Source organism: Ambystoma mexicanum, chromosome 9 (genome assembly GCF_040938575.1).
Source record: "Ambystoma mexicanum isolate Mex_15411 chromosome 9, UKY_AmexF1_1, whole genome shotgun sequence".
Lineage (NCBI taxonomy): Eukaryota > Metazoa > Chordata > Amphibia > Caudata > Ambystomatidae > Ambystoma > Ambystoma mexicanum.
The window spans coordinates 1,329,023,681-1,329,048,632 of NC_090931.1; positions in this window are offsets into that span (position 1 = coordinate 1,329,023,681).

Consider the following 24,952-nt stretch of genomic DNA (forward strand, 5'->3'; position numbering starts at 1 on the left):
CTGAACAGGGATGCCCATCCCTCAATTTCTGGGGGGAGCTGACCTGTCAGCTCCATCATGCTCAGCCTATTTAATTCTGATGGCCTCATGGTTTCTGGTTAATGTGAACCGGTAGCCATGAAGTCAGCAGTGCACAAAGTGTTAAATGGGTTTGAGTTCCTTAGTACAGAGATCATCATACTATGATCAGGGGTTGCCCTGTCCCTCTCTATCTGTTCGGGGTCCCTCAAGTTTGTATTAGATCTAGGATACTCTTTCTCCAACTTTGCTAGTTTTTCCTTCTCAGCCCCTATCTATTAATAATAGGCAAAGATCTGAGCCTTTTGCTCGGCTATCAGGACTTATCTGGCCTCTATGACCCGCACTTGAGCTGCCACTTGCTTGTGGAGCCAATGTTTCTCCTAAATGAAGGCCTCATTAGCTCTCTGTGCTGCCTGTATAGTTTGGAAACACTGAGCCAATTTATGTTGTAGGAGGTAAGCCTCCCTTTTCTGCACATTTAGAGCCTTTATAGCCTGCTCTAACTCGAGTTCCATTTGTCTCCTATGTCCCATTAATTTTTTATATTCTTCTTTTAGGCCAGTCAGTCCCTGAAGATCTGACTCCCTTCTCTCCAGATTGATTTTAAAAATTGCACATTTCCTGGTGGAGGGCCTCTTTCTCCTGACACAGGGCGGCGCTTTGTTCAGCCAGGTCATCCCTTTGTTGTGTTATGGTGCCTAATTTCTGGCGCTCTTCATCAAATTCTGATTGAGAGTGGAGGTCTCTCATAATTAATTTATGTTCCTCTTCCAATTTTTTTATCTGATTCCGTGAAGTGGCCATTTGCTCTATGCTGGCATTATTGTATCTCACTTGTTCTAATTTCAGTTGACCCTCTTCCAAGGAGTCAACCTTTTCTTGGCACTCCATTCTTAAATCATTTAATTGGGCCTCTTGGTCTACATTATTCTGCTGTTGGAGCGCCAAGTCCTCTTTTAATTCTTTAATATAATCTCCAGATTCTGCCTCATACTCTTGGCTCTTTTGCAAGTTTTGTTCTGCTAATTTTACTTCGGTCTGGATTTTAGTTAAGAGTTCAGATTGATTTTGCGCAAGAGTTGTATTTTCCTCATGCTTTTCCTGCATCACTCCCATATGGAGATACAAGTAGGCCGTGATTCTGACAATTTTAAATTTGCTCCTCTTTAATTTTTAGAGTCATGTATAACTCGCTCAAAGCTTGATGCACAGGCCACCGTCCTGCCACGTGACCATCTTTATGGCGGTGACCTGTTGTATCATTTCTTCTAGCCAGACTTTTTCATCTTGCTCTGCCCACTCCCTCTGACAAATAACCTGTGCAGAAGGTGCTCCCAGGCCATATTTATCTCTACTGTGGTCATTTTTGAATGTTTTCTTTCTTGATTAATGTGTTTATGTAAGAGTAACCTGTATTCTGTCACTTTTTGTCTATTTTGGGGTTGATTTAGCTTTAATTTTATACACAAGCCTGGTACTTAGAATATTTGTTTTGGGGGTGCACTTCTACAGTGTAACACAGTGTCTCAACCACACAAAGTATCACTAACTTGGAGGTTAATCTGCTGTGTTAAACTGCCACAGGTGGCAACCAAAACCCAGATCCCAGACGAGCCCCAGAGTTTGTTAAAGATTTCAATCGGATGACACACCTTGGTCGTAGCCTAGTATGTAGCGCACAACTGGAATGCTTTCTCTTATTTCTACAAATTCAATTTGAGATGGTACACAACCCGTCTCACACCCCCTTTTTCAAATACCCCGGGTCACAATGGACCATGAACCAGGCCATTTGGTGGGAATGGAATATTTATTTATTTTTAAATTTCAAAGAAAATCATACTAATTTTAATATTGGGCAGCAATCCCCAATGGGGTGATAATTACTATGGGAACTGAAGCAATGCAATTTGTTACCCTTCTACCAGAACATATACAAAGCACAAATGGATAGGAGTACTTTTTCTCTTTGGGTAGATAGAACCTGAGATAATATTTCCCCCTGCAATGCTCCCCCAAACCCCAATGAATTGAATTTGGAATGGACAGAAAGAAGCAGCAGGGAGTCAGGGATATTGTGCAGCAAACAGAATCAAAATCTGTCAAAATCCGGCCTTCCCTCATAAAATAAGAGGCAATGGCATAAAATGACACTCGGAAATTTACAAATAAATAATTAATGTGCGGTTAAATCAATGATGCAAATATGATTTCTCACAATGGCAGTAATATATAAACACTGGGAATCACAAAGCAAGTTCTCAACAAAAGGCACACAGTCCAAAAACAAGTTGAAAGTAAAACACGATGGAGCCGAATCACATGTTGGAAAGCTGCATTTTTCTCAAATGCTGTTTTAAATGACACAAAAATTTTTTATGAAAAACTGGTGAAATATTCAGTTTTAGAATGCGGTTTTTGGGCTGGGGAATAGATGCACATCACAGGGACAATATAGAAGTGAAAGGAGGGTTCAAGATGATGATTTGGATCAGATTTGAAAGATAAAAGGAGGTTTGATCTTGGCAAAATGAAGCTGTGAAAGAGAGAAAATTGGCTGGTAAAGAAAGATAAGTTTTACTTAAGCTAGATTATCAAGGCTAGGTAGTGCTGCACATGAAACAGGTTAAGTCGGCCGCATTAACCTGCTCCATGCAGCGTTTCTTTTAGTGTGGAAATTTATTACAAATATTGCTAATGAGTTACAGGATGGGGTGAATAAAAGAATGGCGCTAACACTAGGAAATGATGGCCAAAACGCACAGAGAATTCTGACAGTAGGACAAATTACCAAGGCATGGATAAGATTGATTAGAGAGTGCAATAAAGACAAAAGGATCAAGATGAGGTAGGCTATGTGTTCTATGGGATGGGAAATACTCACAGTCCACGCTTGAATTTTGGGATTTTTGAACAGTCAACCGGGTTCTGGTCACTGCACAGTACGGGTCACCAGGTAGCGAACAGCTGGGAAATTCTGATCACTGGATAACAAGTACAGCTGGATGGCAGAGGTACAGCGGGTATGCAGCTAGCGTGCAAGAAGCTGGTCACAGGATGCTCCCCACAAAGGGTACCACAGTTTTCCCCCTTGGTTAGTGGGGTTTTTAGATCAAGGCCTTGCTGAACTTGGGTCAGCTACGCTTTGGCCTTGCTGGAGTAGGGTCAGCTATGATTTGGCCTTGCAGTGGAATCTGGAATCTGGCAAGATGAATGTAGAATATCAGGAATGCAGGTGCTGGAAATTCAGGAGAGAGTGTCTAGCGTTCTGTCCGCCACCCTTCATATAAAGCATGGTGACATCATAGAATTATATGGTAGGGCAGCTTAGGCTGAGTACGCCCCTAAACAACTGGATTGGTCAAGGTTGATTATTGCCGCCTTCTTGTCAATTGATAGAACTTTTAAAAACCTGACATCAGATTTGTGATCTGGGTTTACTATGCATAGGAGCATCCCACAGTTACTTTAGCTACAATCATTCTTCACATAAATCACACATTTACGCAATTTTGGCATTTCTACAGATTGCCTAGGCAGATTACATATTTCACACTAAGCATGGCAGTCCAACGCTACAGTTTCTCAGACTTTGTTTCACCCTTCTACCAGTTGTTCACACTTTTAGTGAGAAATATATTACTTAAAATTCTATAACTTTAGGTGTGTGTACATACTATCATAGGGCATATCTCTGTTACTTTTAAATGTTCCATCATATGTCCTTTTCCCATGATTTCACAGATGGGAAATAACCATTTGCATATCAGTCTTTGTCCCGCCCACATGGGCAATTCCCTTCTGAACAAGAGTACCAACAACAACCCCATACACGTGTTTCAGCCTTGTTGGGCCTCCTCAGTGAGGTGCAGCTGTGCCTCTCTGCGCACAGTGAGCAAGGGGTCCACATCTGGATGACCCTAGGAAACTTAAGGTGACTAAACCTAAGTCCCTTAAAAAATCAAAAAATGGTCCATAAGCGCTCCTCTGCGAGAACGGACACGGCCCATTGACCTGTTCTTTGTGAAGGTACCCACTCGAGAGTCTGCAGCCACACTTTAGCTCACTGTATCTTTCACAGATGGGAAATATCCATTTGCATATCAGTCTTTGTCCCAACCACATGGGAAGTCCAGCACCGAAATGCTATGGCAATTCCCTTCTGAACAGGAGTACCAACAGCAACCCCATACACATGTTTCCGCCTTGTTTGGCCTCATCAGTGAGGTGGAGCTGTGCCTCGCTGAGCACAGTGAGCAAGGGGTCCACGTCTGGATGACCGTAGGAGACTTAGGGTGACTAAACCTAAGTCCCTAAGATAATCAAAAAATAGTCCATAGGCTCCCCTCTGCGAGAACGAACACAGCCCATTGACCTGTTGTTTGGGAAGGTACCCATTCGAGAGTCCGCAGCCACACTTTAGCTAACTGTACCTTTCACAGTTGGGAAATAACCATTTGCACATCAGTCTTTGTCATGCCCAATAGGCAGTCCAGCACCAACATGCTATGGCAATTTTCTTCTGAACAAGAGTACCAACAGCAAGGTTGCTGTTGGTACTCTTGTTCAGATGAGCAAAGTTGCTGTTGGTACTTGTTCAGATGAGAATTGCCATAGCATTTAGGTGCTGGACTGCCCATGTGGGCGGGACAAAGACTGATATGCAAATGGATATTTCCCATTTGTGAAAGGTACAGTAAGCTAAAGTGTGGTTGCGGACTCTCAAGTGGGTACCAACCCAAAGAACAGGTCATTTAGCTATGTTCATTCTTGCAGAGAAAATGTTACCAATGTTCTCTACATATCTTCTGGATGTTCCCTACAAATCTGCCCAATGTTCTCTACAAATCTTCCTGCTGTTCCCTGCAAATCTGCCAGTTGGTCCCTGAAAATCTTCTTGATATTCCGTACAAATCTGACTGCTGTTCCCTGCAAATGTTCCTGATGTTGCAGGAACCCTCCTTTAGAAGATTCATCTTTGGTCCTCAGGAAAAGAAAGAATCACCTAGAGCTCTGTTGGGGATACAGTCTACTCCGAGGTTCTCTGCTATAGCAGTGAAGATAGAGAGCTCCAAGGATGTTGGAAGCATTTCTCCCTATCCATCCCAGCCTCTTTGGGATAACCAGCTGGCAGGACTAGGCCTACTGCAACTGATAAATGGGTACTCAGGAGCCTGCTCACTGGAGGTAACAGAACCCTGCAAGTGCTCTTTACAATCCATCCTAGTTTGAAAGGGCAGAAGAAAGGACTCACCTTGCCCCTGAGAACATGGACTGGGTGTTTCAGAAACTGGGGAACCAAGAAAGCGACCTCTGGCTCTCTCTGCATCTCCAAAAGCCTTGATGCCAGTTTGGCCACCTTGAAGCCTTCAATGCCTTCCAAGCTGCTGCAATGGAACCGACTGAGGCAACTTCAAGCTCATTGCTTGGCTGCCTGTGCATCTCTAGGTTTTGCTCCATGCTAATGACGCAGATCTACAGTATCCAAATCTGAGATGCGCTGAGTTGTATAGCATCCCCAACTAGACACTGTCTTCCTGATTACTAGCCACTTCCAGCTCCAAACTGTCACCACGGCTGTACCACAACACTGAATGGAGCCAGACAAGCACATGTGCACCAAAATTAAGCCTGCTCTTCTCTGCTCCTGAGGCCACTGAGTCAGAGTCATCCAGCACCGCTGACCCAGCATTGCCTGCCATTTGACTGTGTCTTTGTCCTGCAGTCGATCATCACTGCTGGTCCACACCATGTCAGTGGATCTCATCTACACCATTCTCCGACAGGGCCCAGCCTCGTACCGAAAGCAGCGAGGCTCCCAGTTTGATGCAGAAAAAGGCTTTCTTGACGATAATGAACCCAGACAGAAAGACAATAAGTAAAGGTACTAAAGAGCCTCTGTCTAACTGTTTTGCCTTTTGGGACACTATTGACTTAATTTTTAAGCTCCCCTCTCTACCCTTTTTTTATAGACATCTTCATAAACTTGATATTTTGCTGCTGGAGTCTTTGCCTGAGCAATCCTGTCTTCCAACCCCAAGCCGCCTTTACTTCAAAGTCTAATTCTTCTGTGTTTTCTCTTACAGGGGAGGGCCAGTAGTTTTCGAAATGAGTTGTTTGCATTTTGTTCGTTTAATTGAAGATCCTATTGTTCATAGAACCATTGTTGGATACATTTTTTTTGGTTGCCTTATACTATTGTTGCATGTGTTGCTTCTATGCCAGTTCACACCCCTTCCCTAGAGGTAAGCCTGCCCTTAGCCAACAATACCAAAAGAGTAGGAGGGGGTACATGCAGACTGTGCCTGTTTTGTCTTTATAATTGGGATCACTGCTAGTGTAGAGTCATCATCATCAAATCAAGCTATATTCGACAATGCAAACGTGCCATAAAAGCAATGAAATACAGATCATCCAGTACAAAACCAAAAAATACAAATCAAAACAATACACCTTTGTGCTCAGGACAATTCACTCAAAGGCAAATATGTTACTGTTATATTGTGCTGGTGTGTTTGCATTGTGTTTTAGTAAAGGAAAGAGATGTGTTATATTGTGACTGCCTGCGGATGCTGTGAGCTGGTGATGTCATGTGGAGTGTTGCCTTGTGAATGTTAGAATGTTTACTTGAAGGTTCCACACTCAGGAAATTACTTTTCCCCAGCCTGGGTGATGGGAGCCAGTGTTATGTCCTGTCCACTTATGTATATATCTTCATGTAACTGTGACTTAAGTACTCATAATAAACCCTAGAAGTTACCACAAGAAGCCTGGAAGTCACTTTACTACAGTTAGATAAAAAGTTAAAATACAGTACAAAAAGCCTTGAAGCAGATAAAACCTTGCATCCATACAACCACGCACGATGCAAATACTTAATGACGTGGAGCACCAAGTACAATTCAAATGATTGTCTAATCAATAGCATTGCCTCATTAGTATTTCATACTTTCTTTAAAACAAACAATGAGTTACTTGACTCTCAAAGCCCTATATCCATTGCACAAAAGCAAACAATTGACCGAGGTTTCGAGCGGATATACACAGATAGGGCACGTTGGCTCATTGGACGCTCCCCGACAATTATTAAAAGTAGCAGTGTTTAAAATGTTGAAACTCAACTTTAAAAAGAGTGCTTGTGCAATAGGTGGCCTGGCGCCGTCCAAATATTATTTAAAACCTAATTCATTTTTACAGACTAGGTGTGCTCGGCCGGTGCAAAGTGAGTTACATGCATCAATCAATTTCCTCAAAGTGTATCCCTCAGCTGATTGTTTTACACTCGCCAGCTGTGTTTTGTTAATAGTGGATGGTCTTATCCACAAACATTCCTAGACCAGTTCAAACAAAATGGATTTTACAGGGTGTGGCCAGGGCAACGCATTTCCTTATCTCGTAGAGAACTGACCTGATCCTGATAGCACAATCGGGCAAAGACCCAGCTCCATATGGAGCGATGCATTCAGGAAACCAATTGGAAGGACAGGCAGTTTCTTCAGGAATTGATTTTCGATAGTGCCAAGCTTCGCAAGATTTGCACTTCCCCAGATTTCTGCACCATAAAGGGAAGCGACACATGCTTGCGTCTAATACAAGGTTAGTGCCGGTGATACTGCCCCTCTCCCATGGGAATTAAAACACTTAAAAATGGCCCCACAATATTAATGAGGCTAAGACAAGCCTTGTCAATTTGGGCTGAACAGAGGCCATTCTCGAAGAATCTCACACCATGGTAATCATAAAATGTTACCTGTTCCAAGATGCAATTATTTATACTAAAGGTGATTTTCAAAGGTTTGGAAATCCAGGTCAAAACACTAATAATTCCTTGTTCTTCCCGATGGTCACTTCAAAATGTAGCTATTCACATTTATCTAAAAAACTATTCAGAGTCGCTCTTAGTCCCATTGGGGAGGTGGACAATAACGCTGCCTTGTCCGCTAATAATAGATCTAGCACTGATTCCTCACCCAATCTTGCCTGGTCCTGGCACTTCGCACAAATTGCTCCATTGGCTTTGTCAATATATAAGGAGAAAAGAAGGGGGCAAAGACATCCTTGCCTCACCCCCTTATTTAAAAAGAAAGGTTTGGTGGTAGCTAGCAGCCCCCAGGTCCCAACGTGCTGATCATGTGTTACATGAGTACAGCTGCTCTATTGTAGCGAGTAAATGATTTGGAACCCCCCTTCTTAACAACATCTGCCACAGAGTTTTTCGGGGGATGCAGACGAATGCCGTTTTGAGGTCTACAAAAACAGCATATAATCTTAATCACCTCAATGTAACATACTTTTTGTACTAAAAGGAACAATTTAAAGCTTTGGTGGATCGTGCTCCTTCCTTTGCGAAACCCAGACTGCAGAGGGTCGATAATTTCATTGGCCTCTGCCCAAGCCTGTAGATATGTCAAGACTACCTTTGTGCATATTGTGCCCACACTATGCAGTAGTGAAAGGAGCCTATAGTTCTCTGGCTCTTCCCTGCTGCCTTTTTTGTAAATCGGAACTATTATGGCGTTCCTCCAAGATGAAGGACTGCGATTTTGCGAATTAGCACCCTGTACAACCGCCATAAAATAATAGGGCCCCATAAAACTATTTCCCCCCTAAACAAATCTGTTGGGATGAGGTCTGGGCCAGGTGCTTTGCCACCATGTTGGGACCGGATCACTTCCTCTACGTCAGTCAGGTTTACCTCAAAGCTGGGGACACCAGAGATCAGTCCGGTCCCCTGCCCACCTAAAGCTTGGTAAGACCCAACAGGTGCAAAATCGCCTTGCTCATCTCTGTAAAGGTGCATAGAGTGTGTCCTCCAGGCATTTGGAGTTATACTACAGGTCAAACAATTCCATCCTTTCACACTGTTATTATTGATCAGTTTCCAAAAACACTGCATATCCCCCCCCCCCCCCCGATCCACGGCTTCCTGCAAAGTAGACGATGTTGACCTAACAAAGGTCTCCTTCATTGCTATAATGAGCAGTGTATAGACTCTCCCTTTCACGCACACGAGAGTAATGTTTACTTTTGGAGCAACTCTCAAACTTCCCATGAGCTCCAACTTGGCTGACCTGAATTCTAGATGAAACCATTCTTCCCTTTATTACATTATTTCTTTATACTTGTCACAGGACATGTTAGAAGTGGCTGGAGCAGATGCAACACCAAGAATTACTTCCGCCCCCTAACTCGACTAGGGACAAGAATTCCAGACTTTCTAGAACAGTCCCATAGAGGATTGGTTTAAATAGGGGGGGTGATTAACTTAGCCCAGTGCCTGTAACATCAATTGCTACTGCTTCAACACTGCCTATTTCCAGACTTTTTGGTTTGCTGGAATTTTTAAAAGATACCTTAATTGGTCTATGGTCACTTTTGAGGCATGTAATGACTTAACAGTCGAAAATCAGCTCCCAATCTTTAGCTAATAACAGGACACAATCTATTTTAGATGAGCAATTAATTCCAAAATAAGTGTCCTTGGCTGGTTGGTCTCTCAATAGGCGGCAATTACGTGCCCTTAATTTGAGTTAATTAAATATCCATGCCAATTCGATAGCTTCTGGGTGAATCCTTTTGGGGAAGTTAGAAACCAATTTTGTGATGCATCAAGCCTCATCTTAGTTGTCCCAAAAACATGCAAGTGTAGTAGTAGATTATGATATGATAGGTTATTTATAACATGCTTAATACCCAGAGGTTTCTAAGCGCGGACCAGGGGATCAAACCTGTGTTGCTCTGTGTCGCCTTGCTTCCCAGGCGAGCATGTTGCCACTGAGCTATCCTCCCGAGAGTATGGCTTAATAGGCCCTTTAGCCACTACTCTTCCCTGTACTCCTGAAGACCAGTAGTCATTTCGTCTCAGTGTTGTTTTTTGCATGCGCAGTTCTGTTGCAGTCCTGTTTGATGCACATTCCTGTTGCCCTGTGCCTGATTCCTGAGTGGAAATTCAGACTGGCCGGCTGTATGGGGGCTTGTGATCGTTTTATTTTTCTCCATTTGCACTCACTGCTGTTCCTGATGATAGTGCTGCTGTATGGGTAAGGAGGTGTGTGTTCTCAGCGGTTTGCGTCTATTTGACCCAAAACATTTGACCTAATCACATTTGATCTAATTAATTTGACAGTTTTTCAGTCTAAAATGTGGGGGAGACCCCTTGCAGCCCCTCCACTTCCACTCAACTTAATCTATGCACTTACCCACCCAGATATATATTTAATTAAATTTGTCAAAATTATTCGATCAAATGTTTTAAGTCAAATGTTTTCAGGCCAATTATGCGAATACCTTTTCAGCTGCATGATTTCACGCATTGCAGTATCAGGTATTGATATTGATATTTTATTTCTATCGCGCTCGTGCACAAGTGTTTCAGAGTGCGACAAGGCAAGGGAGGGGAACAGAGGAGAACAAAACAGCGATTTTACTAGGCCCAGTGACATTGAGAATGAGCAAGTGCATGGGAGAGGGGCAGGGGAAAAGTGCATGGAAGGGGGGAGAAGTGGAAAGTGCGAAGCAGAGGAGAAACAGATAAATAACAATAAATATATAATAAAGGCAACAAACAGTGGTAGTTCAGCCAGCAATTTGCAAGTGCTAGGTTTAAGGTAGCAGACAGGGTAGGTCTGATAAGTGCAGGAAGAAAAAGGGGAAGGGCTGTATGGGTACAGATACAGACGCTAGTGCAAGGGGTGGCCCGGAGGCAGTGCGGGAGGGTGGCGGGGTGAGCAGGTACCTGGGCCTGGAGGACAGAGAGTGGCCAGGTGCGCGGTGCCAAGAGAGAACAGATGAGCAGGGGAGAGTGTGAGCAAGGCAGAAGAAAAGAGGAAGGTCTTGAGGTGCTTCTGGAACCGGAGATGGTTCTCCTCAAGTTTTAGAGTGGCAGGGAGGCTGTTCCAGAGGGAGGCCCCAGCCAAAGACAGAGATCTACCCCAGCTCGTTTCTTTGAAAAACGACTGACCCTGAGGGAGGTAGAGGAGCGAAGAGCTCGAGAGGGGAGGTATTTGCAGAGGGATAGCTGAAGGTATTTTGCGCCCAGGCCCCGGAAAGCCATGTGGACAATGCAGAGGGTTTTGAATTTAATCTTTGCATCCACTGGGAGCCAATGGAGAGATTTCAGAGCTGGAGAAATACGATCCCAGGGCTTGAGGCCAAGGACAAGTCTCGCAGTCCTGTTCTGGATTAGTTGCAGAGGGCGGAGAGTAGAGGCAGGTAGATTTAGAAAGAGGCTGTTACAATAGTCCAACAAAGAGAGAACCAGAGCTTGGGAGACAGTGAGCTTCTGGGGGAGGTAGGTTCAAAAGAGCAGGTCCTGGTTCTCAGCCTTCTATTAGACCCGCACAGCCTCATTACAAGGTTGGCGGTATCCTGGCGATACCTGAAAATGGTAACACCGCTTCTGGCACTCGATCTGGCAGAATTACCGCTGGATTCTGAATGCCGGGTAACTGCAAATCCCCATTCATGGAGTCCCATACGTCTCCATGTGGGATTTGCCAGTATTACAGGCACTGGTAATAAGCTAAGAGCTGGAGGTCATTCTGACACCATACTGGCAAACTTGGAGTTGGCCGGTGCAGTAAGGTGCTGGAATGCGTTCATACTGGCCTGTTATTACCACATCAGCCAACTTATGATGAGGATCATTGGTATTGTGCTAATGGTAATATTGAAAAGTAAAAATCCCAGTTCCGGGACAGGCAGCAAACCAGTCCGGGGCATTGTGGTGAATATATTGTCAAAAAGTGCACGCTCCTATTCCAGGCCTTCTATTAGACTAGCCCAGAGCACTTTGGGGGATGTAGTTCTGAAAGGCGCAGGTGCATTTTACAGGTCTTCTATGAGACTATTCCAGAGCACCATGGAAAATGTAGTGCTGAAAAGTGCAGGTGCCTATTCCTGTCCTTTTATTAGACTAGCCCAGGGCATTGTGGAGGATGTAGTGCTGACATGTACGGATTCTGATTGCAGGTCTTACAGTAATTGTTTGAGATTTCATGTTTTGAAATTTGCCTTTCCAATTATTAAGGTCTCCTTGGGGATAAATGACCTTGACTTTCCAATCCTGAACTCCAAGTGGGTCCACCCTGTGCTGGACAGAGACACAGAACCCTACACGTATGCCTGCTTACCCAGCATTCCCTCTGCCTGACAGAGTCAACCTACCCCCCATGCCAGCATGTCCCAGAATCCCCTTTGCTCAGAGGACAGGATGGTTAGCTATTGGTGAAAATCCTGCCAGCCATTGGTTGATGACTGGGGAGCAGGTTTTGGGGATGGATGGAGTGGTCGCACAGGTACTGACTTTTCTGGTGTGTTTTTTCCTCTACAATAGCTCTGGAACAGCAGTCAGACTTAAAATATGACTTTGGCAATACTAACCATGTCCATCACCTTACACTAATAACACTTCAATACAACTATTCAAACTAAGGGTCCATGCAATGCAATACTAGTACGGTTTAAACCTCTGTACATGCAAGGTAAATACCTAATCCAGAATGGTGCAAATTGTTACGGAGTCATGTTGTTTGTAGCCGCCAGGAACCCAACCCGTAGCTAGCAGACCTGTGTCCGAGTGCCTATTAAGGTACAGGGGGCTGGGCCTTACTACGGAGTGGACGTAGGGAAAAAACATGTACTAAAAAACACTGCTACCTGCCCCCCATCTCACTTCAACCCACCCAGAGGTCCGTTCAGACATGTGAAAACCCTGCACCTGTTTTACATCAGCCATGAGAAAGGGGTTTGTTTCCCCTACTATCCAGCCCATAGGCGTCGCTAAGTGGCCTGTGCTCTAGCCCCGTGTCTTTGGTTGTAGCCCAAAAGGCTATAGCTAGCCCCGAGTCCCGACAGTCCCGACATTAGCGTAGCCCCGGATCTATAGCAACACCCACGAGCCAGCCCTTTCTCCGCACATTCTCTGGGACTGGAGTGTGTTTATATAATTATACCAGCCCTAGAAGGTGCTGGGAATGCAGTATAGCGAGAAAGCGATTCACCGGCTAAGGGCCAAAAAGACTTCCCAGCCGAGTAGCACTAACAAAATAAATAATTAACAGCTGTTATTGTTATTACCGCTGATCAAAATCTGCAGTTGTACGTGCATTATTAAAACACACTTTACTTACTGGGGCAAGTGGGGAGGTTTGAACTGTGTAAGTTGTGACCCCTATTGACCAGAGAGACCACATACAAACTGTGCACCGCCTTACTTTCGAATGGCGGCGGTTTCGGCCTTTTAAAACGCTCTAAATAAATCATTGACGGGGCACCTGCGCCTGAAACAGGACCAATTGGTGTCAGAGCTCTAGAGTTCTGAGGGGAGACCGGTTCATTCCAGCTCACAACCTTGAAACTGCTGGGAAGGATGCGCGTGGGGCAGCAGGTGCTCCTGGACGCATTGATTACTACAGCGCGCAACTGGTCCAGATTCAGTTAAGTGTCGAAGGCATAAGAATGCAGAATTTGACAGCAGTCACTGGGCCTACCTCAGCTGCTCATTCGCCTGCCCTTGTCTGAAAGCTTCCGCCTGTCCTTGGTTTCCAGCTTTTCCTTGGGTTTATCCTAAACCTGTTTAACTCGGGATTACTGGGAGTGTAGCTCAGTGGGTGAAGTTCCCGTTGCTGATATCCGCGTGTACCGTAGTTTCACGTCTTATCCTCCTGGCAAAAAGCAAAGGATGGTTTTATTAAACACCTGTTATTGACGGTGCCACAAAACGGCAAAATACGAGGAGACCAGCGGCATGATTCTGATGGAAGGGTCGGAATAGTAACGCGTCTCAATGGGGTGCACCACCACTACTTTATATATTCCACCGGTTTACAGAAAGTGGTGACATAAACGAATTAGCGCTATGTTTCCGCAAATGCAAGCTGCGTGTGCGAACTCTATGGTAGGGTTCGGACATGCGACAAGTTGCCGATTCATTTGCTCTGCGAGTGTTCCTACGCTAATCTCCGCAGACGCCGCCTTTTTTACACAAATTTTAAGTAAAATTCACGAAAAGCTGCGCCACAGTGGCGTTATCTTACAGAGCTACAGTGCAATGAGCAATAGACATTAGTTCCTGTGGTCAGTGCTTTAAATGGGGCGAGCAATCGAGGGAGTGTGGTCTAAATGATGGGCGTGGGCTGTGCATGTCCTGCAAGGTGTGGAACCTAAACGCCCACCAGCCCCAATCTGCACACATTAACATTTAATTAAAAACATAGCTTCCGCTATTTGGAAACATCGCAAAACAAACACGTTGGGGCCCAAATCTATCTTCCTACACAGTAGATTCGGGCACCAACTCATGTTTCCCTATCTCTTTTGTGTCGCTGCACCTCCTTCACTGGCAGGCTATCCCCATAAGTCGAAGTGTAAAAAAAAGTCCTGGAAGGAGCTGAAAGAATATGCATTTAAATGACCACCATTGCGTGTCATTGGCCCCCAGAGCATGCAGCTACATACAACCTCCAAAGAGGAGACTGCAGAAAGGTGCATGCTGTAGAGGAGACTGCAGAAAGGAGCATGCTGTAGAGGAGTCTGCAGAAAGGTGCATGCTGTAGACTGCAGAAAGGTGCATGTTGTAGAGGAGACTGCAGAAAGGTGCATGCTGTAGAAGAGTCTGCAGAAAGGTGCATGCTGTAGACTGCAGAAAGGTGCATGTTGTAGAGGAGACTGCAGAAAGGTGCATGCTTTAGAGGAGACTGGTGCATGCTGTAGAGGAGATTGCAGAAAGGTGCATGCTATAGAGGAGACTGCAGAAAGGTGCATGCTGTAGAGCAGACTGCAGAAAGGTGCATGCTGTAGAGGAGACTGCAGAAAGGTGCATGGTTTGGAGGAGACTGCAGAAAGGAGCATGCTGTAGAGGAGTCTGCAGAAAGGTGCATGCTGTAGACTGCAGAAAGGTGCATGTTGTAGAGGAGACTGCAGAAAGGTGCATGCTGTAGAGGAGACTGCAGAAAGGTGCATGCTGTAGAGGAGACTGGTGCATGCTGTAGAGGAGACTGCAGAAAGGTGCATGCTTTAGAGGAGACTGGTGCATGCTGTAGAGGAGACTAAAGAAAGGTACATGCTATAGAGGAGACTGCAGAAAGGTGCATGCTGTAGAGCAGACTGCAGAAAGGTGCATGCTGTAGAGGAGACTGCAGAAAGGCGCATGCTGTAGAGGAGACTGCAGAAAGGTGCATGCTTTAGAGGAGACTGGTGCATGCTGTAGAGCAGACTGCAGAAAGGTGCATGTTGTAGAGGAGACTGCAGAAAGGTGCATGTTGTAGAGGAGACTGCAGAAAGGTGCACGTTGTAGAGGAGACTGCAGAAAGGTGCATGCTGTAGAGGAGACTGCAGAAAGGTGCATGCTTTAGAGGAGAGTGGTGCATGCTGTAGCAGAGACTGCAGAAAGGTGCATGCTGTAGAGGAGACTACAGAAAGGTGCATGCTGTAGAGGAGACTGCAGAAAGGTGCATGCTTTAGAGGAGACTGGTGCATGCTGTAGAGGAGACTGCAGAAAGGTGCATGCTTTAGAGGAGACTGGTGCATGCTGTAGAGGAGACTGCAGAAAGGTGCATGCTTTAGAGGAGACTGGTGCATGCTGTAGAGGAGACTGGTGCATGCTGTAGAGGAGACTGCAGAAAGGCGCATGCTGTAGAGGAGACTGCAGAAAGGTGCATGCTGTAGAGGACACTGCAGAAAGGTGCATGCTGTAGAGGAGACTGCAGAAAGGTGCATGCTGTAGAGGAGACTGCAGAAAGGTGCATGCTGTAGAGGAGACTGCAGAAAGGTGCATGCTGTAGAGGAGACTGGTGCGTGCTGTAGAGGAGACTGCAGAAAGGTGCATGCTTTAGAGGAGCCTGGTGCATGCTGTAGAGGAGACTGGTGCATGCTGTAGAGCAGACTGCAGAAAGGTGCATGCTGTAGAGGAGACTGCAGAAAGGTGCATGTTGTAGAGGAGACTGCAGAAAGGTGCATGCTGTAGAGGACACTGCAGAAAGGTGCATGCTTTAGAGGAGAGTGGTGCATGCTGTAGCGGAGACTGCAGAAAGGTGCATGCTGTAGCGGAGACTGCAGAAAGGTGCATGCTGTAGAGGAGACTACAGAAAGGTGCATGCTGTAGAGGAGATTGCAGAAAGGCGCATGCTGTAGAGGAGATTGCAGAAAGGCACATGCTGTAGAGGAGACTGCAGAAAGGTGCATGCTTTAGAGGAGACTGGTGCATGCTGTAGAGGAGACTGCAGAAAGGTGCATGCTGTAGAGGAGACTGGTGCATGCTGTAGAGGAGACTGGTGCATGCTGTAGAGCAGACTGCAGAAAGGTGCATGCTGTAGAGCAGACTGCAGAAAGGTGCATGCTGTAGAGGAGACTGCAGAAAGGCGCATGCTGTAGAGGAGACTGCAGAAAGGCGCATGCTGTAGAGGAGACTGCAGAAAGGCGCATGCTGTAGAGGAGACTGCAGAAAGGTGCATGCTGTAGAGGAGACTGCAGAAAGGTGCATGCTTTAGAGGAGACTGGTGCATGCTGTAGAGGAGACTGCAGAAAGGTGCATGCTGTAGAGGAGACTGGTGTATGCTGTAGAGGAGACTGGTGCATGCTGTAGAGGAGACTGCAGAAAGGCGCATGCTGTAGAGGAGACTGCAGAAAGGTGCATGCTTTAGAGGAGACTGGTGCATGCTGTAGAGGAGACTGGTGCATGCTGTAGAGCAGACTGCAGAAAGGTGCATGCTGTAGAGGAGACTGCAGAAAGGTGCATGTTGTAGAGGAGACTGCAGAAAGGTGCATGCTGTAGAGGACACTGCAGAAAGGTGCATGCTTTAGAGGAGAGTGGTGCATGCTGTAGCGGAGACTGCAGAAAGGTGCATGCTGTAGCGGAGACTGCAGAAAGGTGCATGCTGTAGAGGAGACTACAGAAAGGTGCATGCTGTAGAGGAGATTGCAGAAAGGCGCATGCTGTAGAGGAGATTGCAGAAAGGCACATGCTGTAGAGGAGACTGCAGAAAGGTGCATGCTTTAGAGGAGACTGGTGCATGCTGTAGAGGAGACTGCAGAAAGGTGCATGCTGTAGAGGAGACTGGTGCATGCTGTAGAGGAGACTGGTGCATGCTGTAGAGCAGACTGCAGAAAGGTGCATGCTGTAGAGCAGACTGCAGAAAGGTGCATGCTGTAGAGGAGACTGCAGAAAGGCGCATGCTGTAGAGGAGACTGCAGAAAGGTGCATGCTGTAGAGGAGACTGCAGAAAGGTGCATGCTGTAGAGGAGACTGCAGAAAGGTGCATGCTGTAGAGGAGACTGCAGAAAGGTGCATGCTTTAGAGGAGACTGGTGCATGCTGTAGAGGAGACTGCAGAAAGGTGCATGCTGTAGAGGAGACTGGTGCATGCTGTAGAGGAGACTGGTGCATGCTGTAGAGCAGACTGCAGAAAGGTGCATGCTGTAGAGGAGACTGCAGAAAGGTGCATGTTGTAGAGGAGACTGCAGAAAGGTGCATGCTGTAGAGGAGACTGCAGAAAGGTGCATGCTTTAGAGGAGAGTGGTGCATGCTGTAGCGGAGACTGCAGAAAGGTGCATGCTATAGAGGAGACTGCAGAAAGGTGCATGCTGTAGAGCAGACTGCAGAAAGGTGCATGCTGTAGAGGAGACTACAGAAAGGTGCATGCTGTAGAGGAGATTGCAGAAAGGTGCATGCTGTGGGGGACAATGACCACCATTAGTGTGTCAAACACCACGCACTGATGCGCCTCCCGCCCGCAATCACACTCTTTGTGCCGCAGGGATGTCCTGGAGTGGTGCAATGAAACATGCATGGCTTAGAAACAGAAGTGCAGTTTTTTCCCCCAATGTTCGATACATGCAATTAACACACTGGAACGCTGGCAGCTCTACTCCACTGAAGGCTTGTATAAGTATTCTGTACCAACCCTCCAAGGTTTCTCCTCTGACTTGACTCATTTTAGGAATAATAGTCTAATTCTTCCCTGATTGGGTGAAATATTCTAATTCCAATAATGTCCCTCGTAGTGCTTTTACCAGGTGGCAACGTCCTCTGGCCCTTGTTAAAGGCCCTCGGGCTTATCTCGCACAAAATGCCGTGAAAACCTGAAAATGCCCTCAGAATGTGGTATCATTTCTTGACTCGTTATGTCCCTACGGTCCTCTAGTTGTGATATCACAAGTGGCTGACCCTGGTTCATGATATGAAAATCCTCTAATTGTGTCAATCCTCCAAATCTGACATCACAAACTATTAGACACTGCACCAGAGGGCGCTATTGCACCACAGGTGACCAGCACTCACCTTAGTGGTCCGGATCTGAAAGCCAAGGGCCATAACAAGAGCAAAGGTCACCTATCAAACAACAGATCCCAATGGTAATTGCTCTAATGCTATTAGTGCCCTTGTGCAGTGGGAAAAAGGGTGGCCTCACCTGGGGCTTCCTGTTACACAGCTTGTCCATGTCTGCGTCACCTGTGCCCTGTGTGTGCCCATCACAAAAGGGAAACTAGAAATGCAGCTTTTACAGGTAGTTGGAGCCTCCATTCCAAGCTTGCTGTGTGGCTAGAGAGATGAAAGCTGTTGGAAGAACAAGGGAGAAGCATATAGTGCAGGCTGCTACTGTGGTTAGGTCCTGGATTTCACACGTTCTGATTGTCTACAGCAATGAGAAAACATGATCTAATTAAGTAATAAACCCAGGCAGGTGGGGCTTTACCAGGCCAGGTAATGCCCGAGCCAGTTAGAAGCCCGAGACAATAAAGGGCTTTAAGGTAAGCCCAGGCATTAACTGCCCCAGTAACGGGCACGCCCAGAGAGGTTTATAGCTATTAGCATCCGGCACGTTCTACCGAGATGCTAACAGTTTTTTTTTCCGTTTGAGAAACGGCATGTGTGCCATTTCTCAACTTCAAAAAAACTATAAACAAAAATGGCTGCCATGGATTAGGGAGAAGGGAACTACAAGTAGTTCCCTTCCCCCTTTCCATGACGCCCATTGCCATGACAGAGATGCACCGGCAGCGAGGGACAAAGGAGTGCAAGGTTAGTGGGGCAGGGTTGGGCGAGTATGTGGAAATTGGGTTGGTGGAAGGAGGTAAGCGCAAGGGTGCCCTTAACTGATTCTATGCGGAGAAGATGGCGGCCTCAGACTTCTGAGGATGCTTGGCGCAGGACTTTACCATGAAGTAAGGACCCTGTTCCAAGCCTCCTGATTGGCTGCAAGGCTGTCACCACCCACAGTCAAGTACTAATGTGGAGTTAAGCCCCCGTTCCAAGGGCTGGAACGGGCCCATAAATCCTTTACTAAGATGACCGCCATGGAAAGGGAAGCAGGTTTCCGTATGGAGCCCTGCTTTCCTTCCCATGGTGGCCTGCAGGAGTCAAGGGGAAGGAGCAGATTAGGCGGCGGTACCCACTGCCGCCAAAACAAGGTATGTGCGGTAGAAGAAAAAAGGGTACGGAGGGTGGGGGAAGATGGCAGTGGGGAGAGCCGGCAGTCAAACGGCATGGAACATGGGCTTTCACTGGCAGTTCAAGCCTGCGTTCCTAGCCAGCGGATTGGCTGTCCCCCAGCCCCGCCAGGATGCTAATTGTGGTTAGAGCCTGGATTCCACACTTTCTAATTGTTTACACAAAAGCGAAAACATTCTTTCATATATCCTAATCCTTTGTGATGTCAGCCAGCAGTAACGGAAAAAAAGAGGAAAAGGAAGCAGACATTAGATGGCTGCCTCCCTCAGAGGATTCTCTCTTGTGGAACCTTAACTCACAGAGAGCTGCAATTTCCACCACAAACGGCAGCCTTTCTAAAATATGCACTATTTTCATCAATTTAAGGCATCTATTCACTGTATGAAAGTCAGAATTCTCATGATCTTTTTGGTATTATATGGACTAATGTACCCCAATCAAGTACATTGTAAGGATTATGATATGTCAAAGCTGTAGAAAAAGCAAGGTTGAAATTCACAGAATGTCTTGCTGTGTACATTATTCAGTAAGTCATCCTGTTTCCTTTCCTTGGGCCCGCATTCGTCACACCAACTCACCTTTAACCCTTTCCCCTACAGGTGTTTCCGAAACTGACACTAAACGGTATGCCCCCAGAGGCGATAAGGGTTACCCGGCTTTGACTGGAACACACTACCTGGAGGTGGTCTTCGCTCCTTGCTGAATCCATCCCTGACCTCTGTAACAATTGCAATTCTGGGTTTTGCTCAAAGGCTCCTAGTGAAATATGTCTCCTCCTCCGTGTTATTAATTAATTAATTAACTCATCTTGTAACGTGTAGAAAAGTATTGTATGTATAAAAAATCAAGTCACATACCTTACTAACCCCACAAAAAACCACGGTAATACATCTATGTGTTTTAAATAAATTTTTATCTTTCGTTAAAATCAGTTTTTATGTTTTTTTAACAGAAAGTTTTGAATAAAGTTTTTGTATTGAAAACGTGCAGGGCTAAATACAGTGTTATGAAATAAACACAGTATGGAAAAGTCAGTCGAAACCAGTCACGTGGACATAAGGGAGGGTTAGCCAGTTTACATTCCGTATTTCTATATTGTGTGTAATCTTCCCACATTTAAACAGGTCTCCGGAGAGCAGAAAATAGGGGCGTACCCATCGTTTTCACTGCAGCTCTTAGCTGTCGCCCACAAAAGGTTTGGGCCAATATACAAAATATTCATGTTACAAAGGACATGCTTGAATAAGCCATTTTGATATTTCACTAAATACCACTTATTTATTAAGAAACAATATGATGGCCACTTAATAACTGGTTATATGTAAAAAATACATTGGGCCACATTACGAGTTTGGAGGTAGACATGGTGCTATTAGCGCCATGGCTGCCTCCAAACTCGGGTCCGGGTAGTCAGAATGGGGACTTACCGGGTCATTCCAACCTTGGAGGACCCGGTAAGTCCCCATTCTGAAAACCATTCCCCATTCCCATTGAGCCCCCAGAGGGCTCAATGGGAATGGGGAAGGAGCTAATAACGGGCCCGCAAATTGCAGACCCGTTATTAGTTCCCTGGTCCCTTAGCGGCTCCCGCTAAGGGCGGCTGATAAAACCAGCCGGCCTTAGTGGGACCCGCTAAGGGACCTCGGAATGTGGCAGTAGGGGGAAAACGGCACCGGCATTAACCCCTTACCGCCAGGGTCAGAATGACCCCCATTGACTCAATGAAATGATGGTGTGCAGGGGACAGTGGACACCAGTGGACAGGGGACGTTTTAATGAATCGTCGTATTCTTTAGTAAAGAATACGACGATTCATTAAAACAAGCCACGGTAAGACTTTAAACCCATAGGTGGGTAATTCACCATTTATTCTTCCTTAACAATCCAACGTGCGAAGACCCTAACCAGGGATTTTATCTGATTTTTCTGACAGCCTCTCTCGATCATTCGGAAAGTTGCAGAAAGAGTCTTTATAATCGACCTCGTTATAAGGATTAATTAGCCATCTCCACCCTGAACCCTTCGGGTAAATACTACGAGGGACCAAAGCTTATTAATGCAAAACGACTTTTAATGACCTCGGGGACACTTTCTCACTGTGTCCCTTTACATACGGCCTTGCAGGGCGATTTTAAATCTTTGCAAACTTTATTTTTGCAGGGCGTTTATCCCTTATTAAGGGTTCTTCACCTACAGAAGCCCAAAATAAGCCTAAATCAAGCCAGCTTCTGCTATAACTCCACAGAGGGGACAAGGTAATTTATATCCTTTGCCTCCTCATGAGATTTTTCTCTTAATCGAGATAATAGCACTAATAGCTTTTTCTTTTTCTATTGTGTTTTACCAACAGTTACAACCATTTGAAAATACGCCAGATTTGTCGTGTACACTTCCCACATTCAGCCAGAAGATTCTTCGGCTTAACAGATCCAAAAGTTTAGATTGTGGTTTTTTAATCGTAGTGACTATACTCCTGATGAAAGGTCTGTATTAATTGACATCGAACAGAAACATGTCGACACTACATAATGATTTAATGTTCTAACCATAACAATACGAGACATGTCGAGATAAGGACAATACTAGAGATCTAAATGTTAGATACTCTGCATTACTACTGATCTGATTAACATTGATGTCAATCCGGCCCATTAGGGTATGATACTGTCACTGTTTTAGAGTGTTTTATTTAGTGATTTGCTACGGACTTGTAAAAAAAGTTTTTATGTCTTTATTAAAATATTAAATGTGTCATAAATAACAATTGATGTTTAATGCTTATAACTGTTGTGTTCATTCTAAGCTATCTATCTCCGTTTAATCAGTCTCTACCTCCCATAATAAGATAGAGCTACCACCTATGTGGTAATCTGGGTTTCCCCCTTTATATATTGTGTGCAGGGGACAGTGCCAGTTTAAAGCTGCTCATGAACAATCACATATCCGAACATGTTCTTGTGCCCAGGAGCCATGTCTGCAGCAGCACATTTTTAAGGTGGACAAATGTAACTTATATAATAGTCAAAAGACATCACGTTACTTTACAACCCTCACACTGCCCCGTGTGTCAAAAGCCTCTTTCTTTCTCACCTCTTTCTCCTTGCTTGTGTTCTTCCGGGATGAGGCTTCTTTCTTTTTCACCGACCATGACTTGTACAGGCTGGAACGCGAGTCCTCGGGTTCCAGCGTGGAAGCCGGCTGCCAAGACGGGAGCGTTCGAATTCAATGAACAAATGTTAATGAATCCAGGAAGGAAGGTATAGGAAGGTAAGGATTGGAAGGGAGAGGGTTCCAGGAACAAAGAAGGAAGATAGAAATACACGGCAACGCAGAGAGCGAACTCGAACAACGTCTAGTAACTCATAGGGGTAGAGTTGAGAAGCGCGGAGCCGCGGGGCGTGCCGGTTTTCTAGGAAGCTGGCGACTGCACGCAAAGGCTAGACCGCAACAGTTCTGACTTGTCGGCCATCTTAGATGGATTGCAGTGTTTATGCCGTGGTGCATCATGGACCATGAAGTCCAGAAGGGTTGAATCCGGCTACTCGTGACACCGTGTCAGGTGCGGGTAGCGTGAAAAGGTAAGGTCAAACTGTTGGCTTTATCAACACTTGTTTTTAACAGGATTTGAGTGAAAAGAAGAGAAATATATCAAGAGACTGAGGCACTCTTGGTTAAGACATTTTTATTACACCTGTGGCACATTTTAAAACTGCAATTAAGCTATTCACCCTCAGAAGACAATTTGGAAAGAATACTGTTGGGGCCAAGTATGATGTTACTGCTTGATAAATATAGCTCAAGGAGAGCCCAGGAGGATGTGTTTTGGGCAGGGAGGGGTAAGTACTGGGCGGAAATGGTGATAGATATTAGTATGGCCACGGGCGGTCAATGGGTGGCTAAATGATCAAACAACACCTGCACGCTGTGTGTCCTTCCTCACATGCCTAGTCCCTCCTGACTGTACTCCAATGCAGTAGTTTTGGCTTAGAGGTGGTGCTGAAGTGCCACCAAATAGCCAAACCCAAAAATGATTAAGCCTCCACCCTTTAAAGGTTACTTTATCCAGTGATAGCCTTCATCAGTTATATTTGAAGGCACTGGTCCGGTTGCATTCGGATAATTGAATTGCATTTTGCACTAGAAAAATCCGATGTATAGAATGTCCAATATTATAACATCCTCTTTGATAAAACATGGAATCGTGAATCTCACGCCAGCCGTGTCTACACAATTATCGGTATAAAGTGTCAGCCAAAGTGAAAACGTGTCAACTGAACAATAATTGGCACAACCCATAAATAAACATTGATATTTTAATATGACTGCATATGACTCGATTGTAAATGGAAGCATCTCTTGCCAAACTGGGATGATGCAGAATCTCCAAACGGTGTGAAAACCACACAAGTAAACAGCCCTCGCGGGGGCCTTGGCAAGGGCTATGGTTCATCAGGGGTGCAAATGGCTTTCTTTTTCCCCCCTCTTGAGATGTGTGTTATTTGCGCAGCCAATCTCCCGAAGGGGGGGGGAGATGACCGCCGGCATAGGGAACATTTCTATGGCGGCGGCCGAGGCCGAAGCGGGAGGTGCAGAGGACCGGAGCTTTAAGGGGGGTGGGGAAGAGGTTTTGCTTGGTCTGTGGACGTTGGAGGAGTTGGTTGAGAGGCTCTCTGCTGCCCCCCCCCACATCATATATTTTGTTTTTCTTTTGAAAGGCACCACCCGGGAAGGGCTTTTGGTGGCTCGAACAGTGGATGGAGAATGCATATTCCCGCCCACTGTTTCAGCCACCTGATTGGCTAATGGCCCTTCCTCGGGTGTGAATCTGCTATTTTGTAAAGATGCTGGATTTCCTCCCAGTGAGACTTTTGCTCTGCTGATTGGGCCTAATAGAATGTGGCTTTGCTGTGCTGATTGGGCCTAATAGAATGTGGCTTTGCTGTGCTGATTGGGCCTAATGGAATGTGGCTTTGCTGTGCTGATTGGGCCTTCTGAAATGTGGCTTTGCTGTGCTGATTGGGCCTTCTGGAATGTGGCTTTGCTGTGCTGATTGGGCCTAATAGAATGTGGCTTTGCTGTGCTGATTGGGCGTAATAGAATGTGGCTTTTCTGTGCTGATTGGGCCTAATAGAATGTGGCTTTGCTGTGCTGAGTGGGTCTAATGGAATGTGGCTTTAATGTGCTGATTGGGCCTTCTGGAATGTGGCTTTGCTGTGCTGATTGGGCCTTCTGGAATGTGGCTTTGCTGTGCTGATTGGGCCTAATAGAATGTGGCTTTGCTGTTCTGAGTGGGCCTAATGGAATGTGGCTTTGCTGTGCTGATTGGACCTAATGGAATGTGGCTTTGCTCTGCTGAGTGGGCCTTCTGGAATGTGGCTTTGCTGTGCTGAGTGGGCCTAATGGAATGTGGCTTTGCTGTTCTGAGTGGGCCTAATGGAATGTGGCTTTGCTGTGCTGATTGGGCCTAATGGAATGTGGCTTTGCT